The following is a 15,646-nucleotide window of genomic DNA, read 5'->3' as shown; positions in this document are numbered from 1 at the left end:
CACCCCAAACCGTGGTCGTACCCTCACCTAGACCCTAAACCGTCCCCGTACCCTAACCCTAACCCTAGAACGAACCCTAACCCTAACCCTTCCCCGAAGCCTTCCCCTCACCCGTCCCCTAATGCTAACCCGTACGCTGACAGTAACCCGTGCCCTCACACGTACGCTCACCCTAAACCGTTGTCGTACCCTCACCTGGACCCTAAAATGTCCCCGTCCCCTAACCCTAACCCTAGCCCGAACCCTAACCATAACCCTTCCCCGAAGCCTTACCCTCACCCGTCCCCTAATGCTAACACGTACACTGACACTAACCCATGCCCTCCCACGTACGCTCACCCTAAACCGTTGTCCTACCCTCACCTGGACCCTTAACCGTCCCCTAACTCTCACCCTAACCCAAGCCCGAACCTTAACCCTAACCCTTCCCCGAAGCCTTACCTCACCCGTCCCCTAATGCTAACCCGTACGCTGACACGAACCCGTGCCCTCACACGTACGCTCACCCTAAACCGTTGTCGTACCCTCACCTGGACCCTAAAACGTCCCTGTCCCCTAATCTAACCCTAGCCCGAGCCCTAACTCTAACCCTTCTCCGAAGCCTTCCCCTCACCCGTCCACTAATGCTAACCCGTACGCTGACACTAACCCGTGCCTTCACACGTACGCTCACCCTAAACCGTTGTCGTACCCTTACCTGGACCCTAAACCGTCCCTGTCCCCTAATCCTAACCCTAGCCCGAACCCTAATCCTAACCCTTCCCCGAAGCCTTCCCCTCACACGTCCCCTAATGCTAACCTGTACGCTGACACTAACCCGTGCCCTCACACGTACGCTCACCCTACAACGTTGTGGTACCCTCACCTGGACCCTATACCATCCCCGTCCCCTAACCCTAACCCTAGACCGAACCCTAACACTAACCCTTCCCCGAGCCTTCCCCTCACCCGTCCCCTAATGCTAACCCGTACACTGACACTAACCCGTGCCTTCACACGTACGCTCACCCTAAACCGTTGTCGTACCCTCACCTTGCCCCAAACCGTCCCCGTATCGTAACCCTAACAATAGCCCGAACCTTAACCCTAACCCTTCCCCGAATCCTTCCCCTCACACGTTGCCTAATGCTAACCCGTACGTTGCCACTAACCCGTGCACTCACACGTACGCTCCCCCTAAACTGTTGTCCTACCCTCACCTGGACCCTAAACCATCCCTGTCCCCTAACCCTAACCCTAGCCCGAACCCTAACCCTAACCCTTCCCCGAAGCCTTCCCCTCACCCGTCCCCTAATGCTAAACCATACGCTGACACTAACCCATGCCCTCCTACATACGCTCACCCTAAACCGTTGTCGTACACTCACCTGGTCCATAAACCTTCCCCGTCCCCTAACCCTAAGCCTAGCCCGAACCCTAACCATAACCCTTCCCCGTAGCCTTCCCCTCACCCGTCCCCTACTGCTAACCCCTACGCTGACATTAACCCGTGCTTTCACATGTACGCTCACTCTTAACAGTTGTCCTACCCTCACGTGGACCCTAAACCGTCCCCGTCCCCTCACCCTAACACTAGTCTGAACCCTAACCCTAACCCTTCCCCGAGCCTTCCCCTCACCCGTCCCCTAATGCTAACCCGTACGCTGACACTAATCCTTGCCCTCACATGTACGCTCACCCTAAACCGTTGTCGTACCCTCACCTGGGCCCTAAACCGTCCCCTTCCTCTAACCCTAACCCTAGCCCGAACCCTAACCCTAACACTTCCACGAATCCTTCCCCTCACCTGAGCCCTAATGCTAACCCGTACGCAGACACTAACCCGTGCCGTCACACGTACGCTCACCCTAAACCGTTGTCGTACCCTCACCTGGCCCCGAACCGTCCCCGTCCCGTAACCCTAACAATAGCCCGAACCTTAACCCTAACCCTTCCCCGAAGCCTTACCCTCACCCGTCCCCTAATGCTAACACGTACGCTGACACTAACCCATGCCCTCCCACGTACGCACACCCTAAACCGTTGTCCTACCCTCACCTGGACCCTTAACCGTCCCCTAACCCTAACCCTAACCCAAGCCCGAACCCTAACCCTAACCCTTCCCCGAAGCCTTACCTCACCATCCCCTAATGCTAACCCGTACGCTGACAAGAACCCGTGCCCTCACACATACGCTCACCCTAAACCGTTGTCGTACCCTCACCTGGACCCTAAACCGTCCCCGTCCCCTAACCCTAACCCTAGCCCGAACCATAACCCTAAACCTTCCCCAAAGCCTTCCCCTCACCGTCCCCTAAAGCTAACCCGTACGCTGACACTAACCCGTTCCCTCACACGTATTCTCATCCTATACCGTTGTCGTACCCTCACCTGGACCCTAAACCGTCCCCGTCCCCTAACCCTAACCCTAGCCCGAACCCTAACCCTAACCAGAAGCCTTCCCCTCACCAGTCCCCTAATGCTAACCCGTACGCTGACACTAACCCGTGACCTCACATGTACGATCACACTAAACCGTTGTCGTACCCTCACCAGGACCCTAAACCATCCCCGTCCCCTAACCCTAACCCTAACCCAAACCCTAACCCTAAACCTTACCCGAAGCCTTCCCCTCACCCGTCCCCTACTGCTAACCCGTACGCTGACACTAACCCGTGCCCTCACACGTACGCTCACCCTAAATGTTGTCCTTCCCTCACCTGGACCCTAAACCGTCCCCGTCCCCTAACCCTAACACTACCCCGAACCCTAACCCTAACCCTACCCCGAACCCTAACCCTAACCCTTCCCAGAAGCCTTCCCCTCACCCGTCCCCTAATGCTAACCCGTACGCTGACACTAACCCGTGCCCTCACACGTACGCTCACCCTAAACCATTGTCGTACCCTCACCTGACCCGAAACCGTCCCCGTCCCCCAACCCTAACCCTAGCCTGAACCCTAACACTAACCCTTCACCGAAGCCTTCCCCTCACCCGTCCCCTAATGCTAAACCGTACGCTGACACTAACCCGTGCCCTCACACGTACGCACACCCTAAACCGTTGTCCTACCCTCACCTGGACCCTAAACCGTCCCCGTCCCCTAATCCTAACCCTAGCCCGAACCCTAACCCTAACACTTCCTCGAAACCTTATCCTCACCCGTCCCCTAATGCTAACCCGTACGCTGACACTAACCTGTGCCCTCACACCTACGCTCTCCGTAAACCGTTGTCCTAGCCTCACCTGGACCCTAAACCGTCCCCGTCCCCTAACCCTAACCCTAGCCCGAACCCTAACCCTAACCCTTCCAGGAAGCCTTCCCCTCACTTTCCCCTACTGCTAACCCGTACGCTGACACTATCCCATGCCCTCACATGTACGCTCACACTAAACCGTTGTCGTACCCTCACCTGGACACTAAACCTTCCCCGTCCCCTAACACTAACCCTAACCCGAACCATAACCCTAACACTTCCCCGAAGCCTTCCCCTCACCCGTACCCTAATGCTAACCCGTACGCTGACACTAACCTGTGACCTCTCATGTACGCTCCCCCTAAACCGTTGTCATACCCTCACCTGGACCCTAAACCGTCCCCATCCCCTAACCCTAACCCTAGCCCGAACCCTAACCCTAACCCTTCCCCGAAGCCTTACCCTCACCCGTCCCTAATGATAACCCGTACGCTGACACTAACCCATGCCCTCACACGTACGCCCACCCTAAACCATTGTCCTACCCTCACCTGGACCCTAAACCGTCCCCGTCACCTAACACTAACCCTAGCCCGAACCCTAACCGTAACACTTCCCCGAAGCCTTCTCCTCACCCGTCCCCTCATGCTAAACCGTACGCTGACACTCTCCCGTGCCCTCACACGTACGCTCACCCTAAACCGTTGTCGTACCCTCACCTGGACCATAAACCGACCCCGTCCCCTAACCCTAGCCTTAACGCTAACCCTAACCCTTCCCAGAAGCCTTCCCCTCACCCGTCCCCTAATGCTAACCCGTAAGCTGACACTAACCCGTGCCTTCACACGTATGCTCACCCTAAACCGTTGTCCTATCCTCACCTGGACCCTGAACCGTCCCCGTCCCCTAACCCTAACCCTAGCCCGAATCCTAAACCTAACCCTTCCCCGAAGCCTTCCCCTCACCCGTCCCCTAATGCTAACCCGTACGCTGACACTAACCCGTGCCCTCACACGTACGCTCACCCTAAGCCGTTGTCGTACCCTCACCTGGACCCTAAACCATCCCCGTCCCCTAACCCTAACCCGAACCCTAACTCTAACACTTTCACGAAGCCTTCTCCTCACCCGTCCCCTAATGCTAAGCCGTACGCTGACATTAACCCGTGACCTCACACGTACGCTCACCCTAAACCGTTGTCATAACCTCACCTGGACCGTAAACCTTCCCCGTCCCCTAACCCTAACCCTAGTCCGAACCCTAACCCTAACCCTTCCCCAAAGCCTTACCCTCACCCATCCCCTAATGCTAACCCCTACGTTGACACTAAACCATGCCCTCACACGTACGCTCTCCCTAAACCGTTGTCCTACCCTCACCTGGACCCTAAACCGTCCCCATCCCCTAACACTAACCCTAGCCCGAACCTTAACCCTAACCCTCCCCCGAAGCCTTACCCTCACCCGTCCCCTAATGCTAACCCGTACGCTGACACTAACCCGTGCCCTCACACATACGCTCAACCTAAACCGTAATCGTACCCTCACCTGGACCCTAAACCGTCCCCGTCCCCTAACCCTAACCCGAACCCTAACCCTAACCCTTCCCCGAAGCCTTCCCCTCACCCGTCCCTTATTGCTAACGCGTACGCTGACATTAACCCGTGCCCTCACACGTACGCTCACCCTAAACCATTGTCGTACCCTAACCTGGACCCTAAACCCTCCCCGTCCCCTAACCCTATACCTAGCCCGAACCCTAACCCTAACCCTTCCCTGAAGCCTTCCCCTCACCCATCACCTAATGCTAACCCGTACGCTGACACTAACCCGTGCCCTCACACGTACGTTCACCCTAAACCGTTGTCCTACCCTCACCTGGACCATAAACCGTCCCCATCCCCTAAACCTAACCCAAACCGAACCCTAACCCTAACCCTCCCCCGAAGCCTTACCCTCACCCGTCCCCTAATGCTAACCCGTACGCTGACACTAACCCATGCCCTCACACGTATGCTCACCCTAAACCGTTGTCGTACTCTCACCTGGACCCTAAACCGTCCCTGTCCCGTAACCCTAACCCTAGCCCGAACCCTAACCCTAACCCTTCCCCGAAGCCTTACCCTCACCCGTCCCCTAATGCTAACCCGTACGCTGACACTAACCCGTACCCTCACACGTACGCTCACCCTAAACCGTTTTCGTACCCTCACCTGGACCCTAAACCGTCCCCGTCCCCTAACCGTAACCCTAGCCCGAACCCTAACCCTAACCCTTCCCTGAAGCCTTCCACTCACCCGTCCCCTAATGCTAACCCGTACGCTGACACTAACACGTGACCTCCACATACGCAAACCGTAAACAGTTGTCGTACCCTCACCTGGACCCTAAACCGTCCCCGTCCCCTAACCCAAACCGTAGCCCAAACCCCTACCTTAACCCTTCCCTGAAGCCTTCCCCTCACCCGTACCCTAATGCTAACCCGTACGCTGGCACTAACACGTGACCTCACACGTAGGCTCACCCTAAACCGTTGTCGTACCCTCACCTGGACCCTAAACCGTCCCCGACCCCTAACCGTAACCCTAGCCCGAACCCTAACCCTAACCCTTCCCCGAAGCCTTATCCTCACCCGTCCCCTAATGCTAACCCGTACACTGACACTAACCCTTGCCCTCACACGTACACTCACCCTAACCGTTGTCGTACCCTCACCTGGACCCTAAACCGTCCCCGTCCCCTAACCCTAACCGTAGCCCAAACCCTAACCCTAACCCTTCCCCGAAGCCTTCCCCTCACCCGTCCCCTAATGCTAACCCGTACGCTGACACTAACACATGACTTCACACGTACGCTCACCCTAAACCGTTGTCGTACCTTCACATGGACCCTAAACCGTCCCCGTCCCCTAACCCTAACCCTAGCCCGAACCCTAACCCTAACCCTTCCTCGAAGCCTTATCCTCACCCGTCCCCTAATGCTAACCCGTACGCTGACACTAACCCGTGCCCTCACACCTACGCTCTCCGTAAACCGTTGTCCTAGCCTCACCTGGACCCTAAACCGTGCCCGTCCCTTAACCCTAACCCTAGCACGAACTCTAACCCTAACCCTTCCAGGAAGCCTTCCCTTCACCGTCCCCTAATGCTAACCCATACGCTGACATTATCCCGTGCCCTCACATATACGCTCACACTATACCGTTGTCGTACCCTCACCTGGACCCTAAACCTTCCCCGTCCCCTAACACTAACCCAAGACCAAACCCTAAACCCTTCCCTGAAGCCTTACCCTCACCCGTCCCCTAATGCTAACCCGTACGCTGACACTAACCCGTGCCCTCACACGTACGCTAACCCTAAACCATTGTCATACCCTCACCTGGGCCCTAAACCGTCCCCGTCCCCTAACCCTAACCCTAGCCCGAACCCTAACCCTAACCCTTCCAGGAAGCCTTACACTCACCCGTCCCCTAATGCTAACCCGTACGCTGACACTATCCCGTGCCCTCACATGTACGCTCACACTTAACCATTGTCGTACACTCACCTGGACCCTAAACCATCCCCGTCCCCTAACCCTAACCCTAGCCCGAACCCTAACACTAACCCTTCCCCGAAGCCTTACCCTCACCCGTCCCCTAATCCTAAACCGTACGCTAACAATAACCTGTGCCCTCACACGTACGCTCACCCTAAACCGTTGTCGTACCCTCCCCTGGACCCTAAACCGTCCCCGTCCCCTAACCCTAACCCTAGCCCGAACCCTAACCCTTCCCCGAAGCCTTACCCTCACCCGTCCCCTAATCCTAACCCGTACGCTAACACTAACCCGTGCTCTCACACGTATGCTCACCCTAAAGCTTTGTCGTACCCTCACCTGGACCGTAAACAGTCCCCGTCCCCTAACCCTAACCCTAGCCCGAACCCTAACCCTAACTCTTTCCCGAAGCCTTACCCTCACCCGTCCCCTAATCCTAACCCGTACGCTAACACTAACCAGTGCCCCCACACGTACGCTCACCCTAAAGTGTTGTCGTACCCTCACCTGGACTCCAAACCGTCCCCGTCCCCTAACCCTAACCCTAGCCCGAACCCTAACCCTAACCCTAACCCTTCCCCAAAGCCTTACCCTCACCTGTCCCCTAATCCTAACCCGTACACTAACACTAATCCATGCCCTCACACGTACGCTCACCCTGTACCGTTGTCGTACCGTCACCTGTACCCTAAACCGTCCCCGTTCCCGAACCCTAATCCTAGCCCGAACCCTAAACCTAACCCTTCCCCGAAGCCTTAGCCTCACACGTCCCCTAATCCTAACCCGTACGCTAACACTAACCCGTGCCCTCACACGTACCCTCACCCTAAACCGTTGTCATACCCTCACCTGGACCCTAAACCGTCCCCGTCCCCTAACCCTAACCCTAGCCCGAACCCTAACCCTAACCCTTCCCCGAAGCCTTACCCTTACCCGTCCACTAATCCTAACCCTAGCCCGAACCCTAACCCTAACCCTTCCCCGAAGCCTTACCCTCACCCGTCCCCTAATCCTAACCCGTACGCTAACACTAACCCGTGCCCTCACACGTACGCTCATCTTAAACCATTGTCGTACCCTAACCTGTACCCTAAACCGTCCCCATCCCCTAACCCTAACCCTAACTCTAACCCCAATAGCGTACCCTAACCCTAACCCATATCCTAACCCTAACCCGTACCCTAATACTAACCCGTACCCTAACCCTAACCCTAACTCTATCCTGTAGCCATACCCTGAACTGTACCCGAAACCTAACCCTAACCCATACCCTAATCCGTACGCTAATCCTCCACCGGACCCTAACACTAACCCGTACTCTAACCCTAACCCTTTGCTATACCCTAGCCTGTACCCTAAACCGTGCCCTTTCCCTAACCCTAACCCTAATCCTCACGCTAACCTGTATCCTAATCCTAACCTGTACACTAACACTAACGTGTACCCTAAAACGTACCCTAACCCTAACCCGTACCCATACCCTAAACTGTACCCTAACCGTAACCTGTACCCTAATCCTAACCAATACCCTAACCCGTACCATAACCCTAACCCGTACCCTAACCCTAACCCTAAAGCGTACCCTAACCCGTACCCTAACACTTACCCTAACCCTAAACCGTAGTCATACCCTAAACTGTACCCTAACCTGTACCCTAACCCTAACCCCTACCCTTATCCATACCCTAACCCTAACACATAGCCATACCCTAACCTGTACCCTAACCCGTACCCTAACCCTAACCCGTACCATAAACCTAAACATAACCTGTACCCTAATCCTAACCTGTACCCTCGCACTAACCTATACCCTAATCCGTATCCTAAGCCTAACCTGTAGCCATACCCGAACCAGTACCCTAAACTCTACCCTAACCCTAACCCTAACCCTATCATTAACCCATACCCTAATCCTAACCCGTGCCTAACACTAACACGTACCCTAACCTTAAACCATAACCATACCCTAAACTATACCCTAACCCTAAACCATACCCTAACCCGTACCCTAACCCTAACCCATCCCCTAACCCTAACCCATAGCCTTATCCTAACCTGTACCCTAACCCGTACCCTAACCCTAACCCATACCCTAAACCTAACCCTAACCTGTACCCTAACCCTAACCTGTACCCTAACCCATACCCTAAACCCTTATCCTCACCCCTAACTTAATTTTGATTTTTATATTTTAAAATATATTTTTATGTTGTTAAAACAACTTAGCAGAACAGCAAAATAAATCAGAAAGTAACCTGTGTGTCCCTCAAAAAGTTAAGTCTGAAATACTTGGTACTTCTGTTCTAAGGACTGTTATGTAGCCTATAAAATGTGTGAGAGCTAAATCTGTTTTTCTACAGTGAGAAACATGATGTTCCACATGTAAGGAGCACCTGGGTAAAATGAGAAAGCTACACATTATGTTGGTCGTTTCAGGGAGTGGGAAAGGAGGGCAAGTGGTAAAATATTATCTTTCCCTTTAATCTTTTTAAATTTCACTTGTTACAAAGCATTGAATTATAATTGTACTTTTAAAAAGTAACAATGGAAATTTAAAAGAAAAAATATATATTGTTTTTAATTGCATTTCATAGAATTATTATCCCTGAATCATAATTCTGTTAGTACACCAGTATAGAGATTATTTCTTAATATTTAGGTGAGAACCATTTCCTTCCGTTTTTGAGAATAATTCTGTAAACTCATTTCCAGGAATGGCACTCTTCCCCAAATCAAAGGTTTAACAAGGGAGATGCAAGCAGAATAATCATGAACACACAAAGCAATACAACAGGAACAAACAATTTCTAACTTCCAATAACAGTTCAGTTTAGAAGAGGGTTTATATCTTCAGAACAAAAGCATTCCTCCTTGACTTTCTAACCAGTCAAAATCTGTGTATTCCACAGAAAACTGTGATGTTATTCCCATAAAACTACCCTTTACTGCTTCTGCCTCCATTAAATTTCCTAGGCACTAGTGTTTTAATGTACAGGTTAAAAACAAAATCCTAATATGATTTATTTATAATGCGTGTGTTCTTTGTCTTATCCTAGTGTCTAAAGTCTTCTCCATGGCTGGACCCCAAATAATATTCCTTTACGTGCTAAGTGACATCTGGAGAGTGGGAGAGGTTTAATAAATACCTTAACCCTAAAGCATACCCTAACCCGTACCCTAACCCTAATCCTAACCCGTACTCCAACCCATACCCTATCTGGTACCCTAACCCGTACCCTAAACCCTAACCCTAACCCTAACCCCTAACCCCTAACCCCCAACCCTAACCCTAACGCTAAACTCTAACCCTAACCCTTACCCCCTAACCCCAGCCCCGACCCCCGACCCCTGACCCCTGACCCTGACCCTGACCCTCACCCTCACCCTCGCCTGTAAAAACAAGGTCATATGACTATAATTCATTCCAGGAACACAACCATATTGAGGGAGAAAGGAAATAGCTACTCTAAGCTCTGGATGATAGACCAAAAACCATATTTAAAGAAAACTACGTCATTGCTGTTTTCTACTCCAACAGACGGGTATAATGAAGCAAGGAATCCCCCTGGCCCTCCAGGATCTGCCTGGGGACCTAATCTGGGAAATTCTTATACATCAAGAGATGGCTCTGAGCTGAATTTCTGCAAAACAAGACTATCCCGTGCAAAGAACAACCCAGTAGAGCTTTGTATCCCATCAGCTACAGGAAGAGAATGGCTGCAGGCTACTGAAAGCCAGCAGCATTTACAACTTAACTCCCATGGCCTCTGCAGTGGTACGTCTGAGTTTTCTGTTTGCTTCCCTTTTCTGACTCTCTTCTCAATAAATGCACATTTCTTAATATAATGTCATAGTGGAAGCAAAACAGACCTTCAATTTTTAGATCTCAATTTATAAAACACTTAGAGTTTCTAGGGGTTTTGCTTTTAAATTCAAGTACCACATAATTTGAAAATTGTACAAGTTCTAATTATTCAGTTCCAATACACCAAACACTGGAGAGGTCCCTCTCAGCGGGAGCACCACCGATTCCACAATGAAAGGGTAACAAGGCGCCCTCCTCCCTTCTCTTCTGCCAGAGTGACCACTATGTGTTTAAATCCACGCCCCCTGGCAAGTTTCTAAGGTGAAATTCTGACACCCTTCCCTTTCCCATCCCAGCAGGTGGCCAAGGGCCGGCTGGGGCTGGAGAAGTGCAGTAACCAAGGCTGGGCCAGCTGGCCAGAGTGGGGGTTGGCGGGGCGGGGGGGCGGGGGGTCCCAGCACGTGAAATCACCATGCAGGATAAATCCCTTGGGCTTCCCATGGGCCAAGGGTGAGTCTCTCAAGGCACCGGCCCCTCTCAGGTTCTGCTTGCAGAGACATCGCGGGGGAGGGGCACTTGGCTGCTTAGGAAAACCGCGCACGAGTGAGCTTTACACCTGCAGATGTTCTGTAAAACGGGAGTGAGTAGGCTCGGGCTCGTCCTCAAAGCCTTTACTCCAAAGGCGAGCCCTTCCTGCTGCCGCCAGGTTAGGTAGCTCCGCGACTGTACCAAACAGCTCTGGTGTAATTCGTCGTTCCTTCCTCCACCCACCCCACCGAGCCCCTGTCCCCTTACCTGCGGTCCGCGGCCCTCCGCTCCGCGCTCGGATGCCGCTGGGGTGCCAGGGACCCACGGGACGGGTCGTTCCCAGCCGCCGCGCGCTGGCTCCTTAGACCCCCGCCGGCTCGCGCGGCGCCGACGGCAAGGAGCCCCGAGGACGCCCCGCGCCAGGTGCGCTCTGGCCGGGACGCCCGCTTCCGGGAGAGGCGCGCAGACCGCCGCAGCCAATGCCGAACAAAACCCGCCCCGGCAGCGCCGCGTCCGCGCGGCACAGCACGATCTCGGCGCTCTGGGCACGGGCGCCGCGGGCCGAGCGTCTCCTCTCCTGAGAGGCCGCTACGGAGGCCCCGGCGCGTGGGCCCCTGCGGCGCGGAGACCGCTCCAGGCCGGACTCACCGACACCAAAACCGCCAGGAGGAGCGCTTGGCGGGACTCGGCAAACAACCCAATGTTTTAAATGGAAAAAGGACTTGAAAAGACCCTTCTCCAAATAAGACATACAAATGGTCAACAAGCACATGAAGAGACGTTAATCATCATGAGCCGTGATGAAATGCAAGTTAACGCCACAGCGCCATACACCCCTCCACACACTAGAAGGCCTACAATCAAGAAAGCTAAAAATAACGGGTGTTGGCAAAAATTCAGAGACACTGACACAGAATTTCCCACAGGGAGAATGAATGAGTTCTGGAGGGGATGCTGAGAATATTTGTACAACAACGCGAATGTAGTTAATGCCATGGACTGTATGCTCAAAACGATTTAAATGGCAAATGTTATGTTATGTGGGGGGTGGGTAACATAATTTAGCCCCTGCTTTATACCAGACCCCAGAGTCAAAGCTTCTCATCCATTTCCTCGCTTTTACGCAACCTCCTAGGACCTTCACACTCGCATTTAGCAGACGGAGCTGAGCCTGAGAGGTTAAACTAAGTGACTTGCCCAAGGCTCACTCGGCCAAGTCTACACCGTTCAATGTCACTGTATTTACTGAGCACCTACTAGAGCACCTACTGAGCGATACCTCCAGCACCTGCTAGAGACATTGCGGGAGGACCAGGGTGAACGGGGGCTGAAAGCAGGTTACAAAACGTGGGCAGATCCTGGGGCCCTGCTCTCAGACCCTGAAGTTTCTTGGAGTGGAGGGGATGGCCTGTGTCACACTTGTGGAGCCCTTTATTCCACCCCACCGCACCCCCACAGAGGAGGGAAGCAGCTGGCCTGATACTGAATATTAGTTCAGCTGGGGAGGAGCCCTGGGGCTCTGGAGAAGCCATCTCCTGCCCCACTCCCCACATTGCCCCCTAGAGTCCAGTACGTGGGCACAAGCATCCCTGTGGCGGGGCAGGAGGCACATCTCACGGCACCCCTCTCCTCCCGCCCTGCAGTGGTGACACTGAACCCATACACGCGCCAGAAGGACGACGAACTCTCCTTCTCTGAGGGCACCATTATCTGCATCACCCACCGCTACTCCAATGGCTGGTGTGAGGGCATCGGCTCAGAGGGGTCTGGATTCCTCCCCGGGAACTATGTGCAGGCCAGCTGCTGACGCCTGGGATCTCTGGGATGCTGACCCAGGCACCGCCTTCAGTGAGCCTCTTGAGTCCCACTCCAAAGCCTGCTCCAGTCAAGACTGGACCAGTCCTGCACGCCTCCTGGGCTGTGAGCTGTGTCTGTTCCTTCCCCCCAGTGCAGTGGGAAGGGGTCCTGGTAAAGACAGAGGAGGCACCCAGAGGCCTGCTGGAGACAGGAAAGAACTGGAAGCCAGGGAGTTTGGTGCCCTTATCCACAGGGGACCCTTACGCCATGAAGACAGGGTCTCCAGCTGCAAGTGCCGACTTTGAATACAATCCCGACGACCTCCTGATGGTTGCCCTGCAGGGCTAGCGGCCGAGGGACTGAAAGGCAGCCCACTTGCACGGCTCCTGCTAATTGAGCCTCCTCTGCCTGCCCTAAGCAGCAGAATCTCCCATGTCCTCGGTGCTCACGGCGCCCTCCACACTAGACCCCTGTGCCCCTCCGCTCTCCCATCTCCTCGGTGCTCACGGAGCCCTCCACACTAGACCCCTGTGCCCCTCTGCGGAGGTGGGCTGCACCCTGCTCTTCTGCCTGCTGCCTGCTTTGTTGTGTATTCAGGCTTGGTTCCCCAAGCTGAGCACTACTCCAGAGTGGGGACAAACTCCCTCACTTAAGTGGGGCTCTCTGAGAGCAGAGATCACCTCGCCCTCATCCCTCAGACTGCAGCGTGAGAGATCTCGCTCACCTCTGCCCCTTCACCTCCTTTACAGCTCTGAAACACCAAAAGACGGAGGTGGGCCTTGGGTTTCCACTGGCTCTGCTTTAGAGCATCATGGCTTTCTGTTCCATACGGGAGGAGGGGGACTCAGAGGGCCCCGTCAGTGGGGCGACTTTGCTTAAGTCCCTGGTTTCTTGCTGCATAGACGAGGCTGGGGTGCGAGGAGACATCTTCGGGCTCTGTGAGGTCCCTGGCTGGCCAGACCCGAGCCCCGGGACAGTGTGCTACCTCTTTCCACCAACAGGAGGGGACTATTCCCTCTAGCTTTTTTTCCTGTGGGGATGCTGACAGGGTGGGGGCGGGGAGGGAGGCAAGGAGTGTAGTGTAGGGTCACAGTAGGTAAAGCGAGATCTAGGCCTGGGACCGTCGGCAGGGAGCGCCACCTCTCTCCGCAGGGAGTCCGGTGCAGGGGAGGTCGGGGTGGGGGGAACATTTCGGGGCCTGGGTCCCCTGGACAGAAGACTGGAGGACGGAGGCCATGCAGCCCAAGGCAACAGTTAACCGTGACGCGGCGGGACATGTTCCTTCTCTACCCTGACAGGGAACCCCGTCCTCCCAGCTGGGAGGACAAGGTGTTTGGAAACACTGCTGCCTGCTCAGATATGCGCGCCACCCTGGTGCGGCCAGACTCCGGAATTCGCTTGCAGTGGAACTGGGGGAGGCAGCCGAGCTGGGTTAACTGCACAGATGGGGACAGCTCCCAGCTCCCTCCTCCAGTCCCCAAATGGACCACCCTGGGATTCCAGGAAATCCCGGAGGGATATACCAAAACGAAAGGGAGAGGGAGTAATAAAACTAGCTTTCTCTTTCCCGACCCCCCCCCGCCCCCCCCCCGCCCGGGTGCCCTCTGCAGGCCACGTCCTCAGCACCTGTTGCAGGTGTAGGCACACTTCGGTGGAGGTTTCCCAGGGCACCACCCTGGCGCGGAAGGAGCTGGACTCGGCCTTCTGCGCCTCCTGCGTAAGGCGCTGCATGCGTAGCGGTGGCGCAGGAAGGCCACGTCGCCGCCTGCCAGCAGCCCCATGGGGCAGAAGTCGTTGGCGCCGCCGCTCACGTAGAAAAGGCGCTCGAAGTGCACGCCGTCGTGGGCCCGCTCGCGCAGGTAGTCGCTGAGCACCTTGTGCTTGCACATGTTGGCGGGGCAGCGAGCGCAGCTGTGCGCGTGGAAGGGCCGCAGCGCCAGCAGCCCCCAAGGGTCGCGCCCCGACGGGTTGCTGAAGATGCGCCGGAACAGGCCGTGGTGGCCGGCGGCGCGCAGCGCACTCTCCACGCCAAAGGTGTTGGCGTCTGAGATGAGAATAACCTCAAAGCAGGCGCCCTGCTTGGCCACAAACTGCAGCAGCTCGCCCATGCCGGGCGACAGGGGGATGGCCTCGTAGATGGCGCGCAGGTCCCGCGGCCGCACGCCCTACTCGCCCAGGTACTGGAAGACGCGCTGCATGTACTCGTTGTAGAAGCCCTCGCGCTAGGTGGCACGCAGGCTCTCAGGCAGCCGCTGGCCCGCCGCGGCCCGCGCACGACAGACTCGTCGCTGTTTTCGTCCACGATAGTCTCGTCAAAGTCGAAGGTCAGGAGGAAGCGCGGCGCGCCCGGCGCAGCCATCCCGCTGTCCTCTACCAGCTTTGTCCTGAGCGATCGAATCCTTTTGTGGTCACCAAAAAGAGTCCCTCCGAGGAAAGGGGGACAGCACCTCTGAGCTTCACCTTCAGGGTGGGGAGCGGCGGCTGCAGAGGTCTGTCCTGGCTGAGTTTGGAGTGTAAAGAGTGGGGAGAGCGCCTAGCTGAGGTATTTGGGCGCAGGATGGAGCAAGGGGTGCTTACGGGGATTGGAGGGGACGCTGTGTCTTATCCATCCCCGGATTTCTGGGCTCCGGCTCTCACGAGTCCCTCCAGTCCAGAGGGTCCGTGAACGATGTGCATGTGGGCCGTTCCCTCCACTTGCCCCCCATCCCCATGTTATGTATTTTTAACCACAATAAAAAAAATGAATGAAGCACTGATAATACATGTTACAACATGGATAAACATTGAAAACATTCTAAGT

The 15,646-nt window shown here is 55.1% G+C and overlaps 1 pseudogene across 1 annotated transcript; it reads right to left on the bottom strand.

Moving 5' to 3' along the window:
• Positions 1–13,540: 13,540 nt before the first annotated feature.
• Positions 13,541–15,205, bottom strand: LOC309974036 (phosphoethanolamine/phosphocholine phosphatase-like; annotated as a pseudogene). The gene is made up of 2 exons: positions 14,473–15,205; positions 13,541–13,597 (listed from the first exon to the last, which is right to left on the bottom strand). The product of its transcript is annotated as a phosphoethanolamine/phosphocholine phosphatase-like (transcript).
• Positions 15,206–15,646: the final 441 nt, after the last annotated feature.

Source organism: Leucopleurus acutus (assembly GCF_964270905.1).
Source record: "Leucopleurus acutus genome assembly, chromosome: 17".
Taxonomy (NCBI): Eukaryota; Metazoa; Chordata; class Mammalia; order Artiodactyla; family Delphinidae; genus Leucopleurus; species Leucopleurus acutus.
This window is presented reverse-complemented; position numbering and strand designations above follow the sequence as displayed.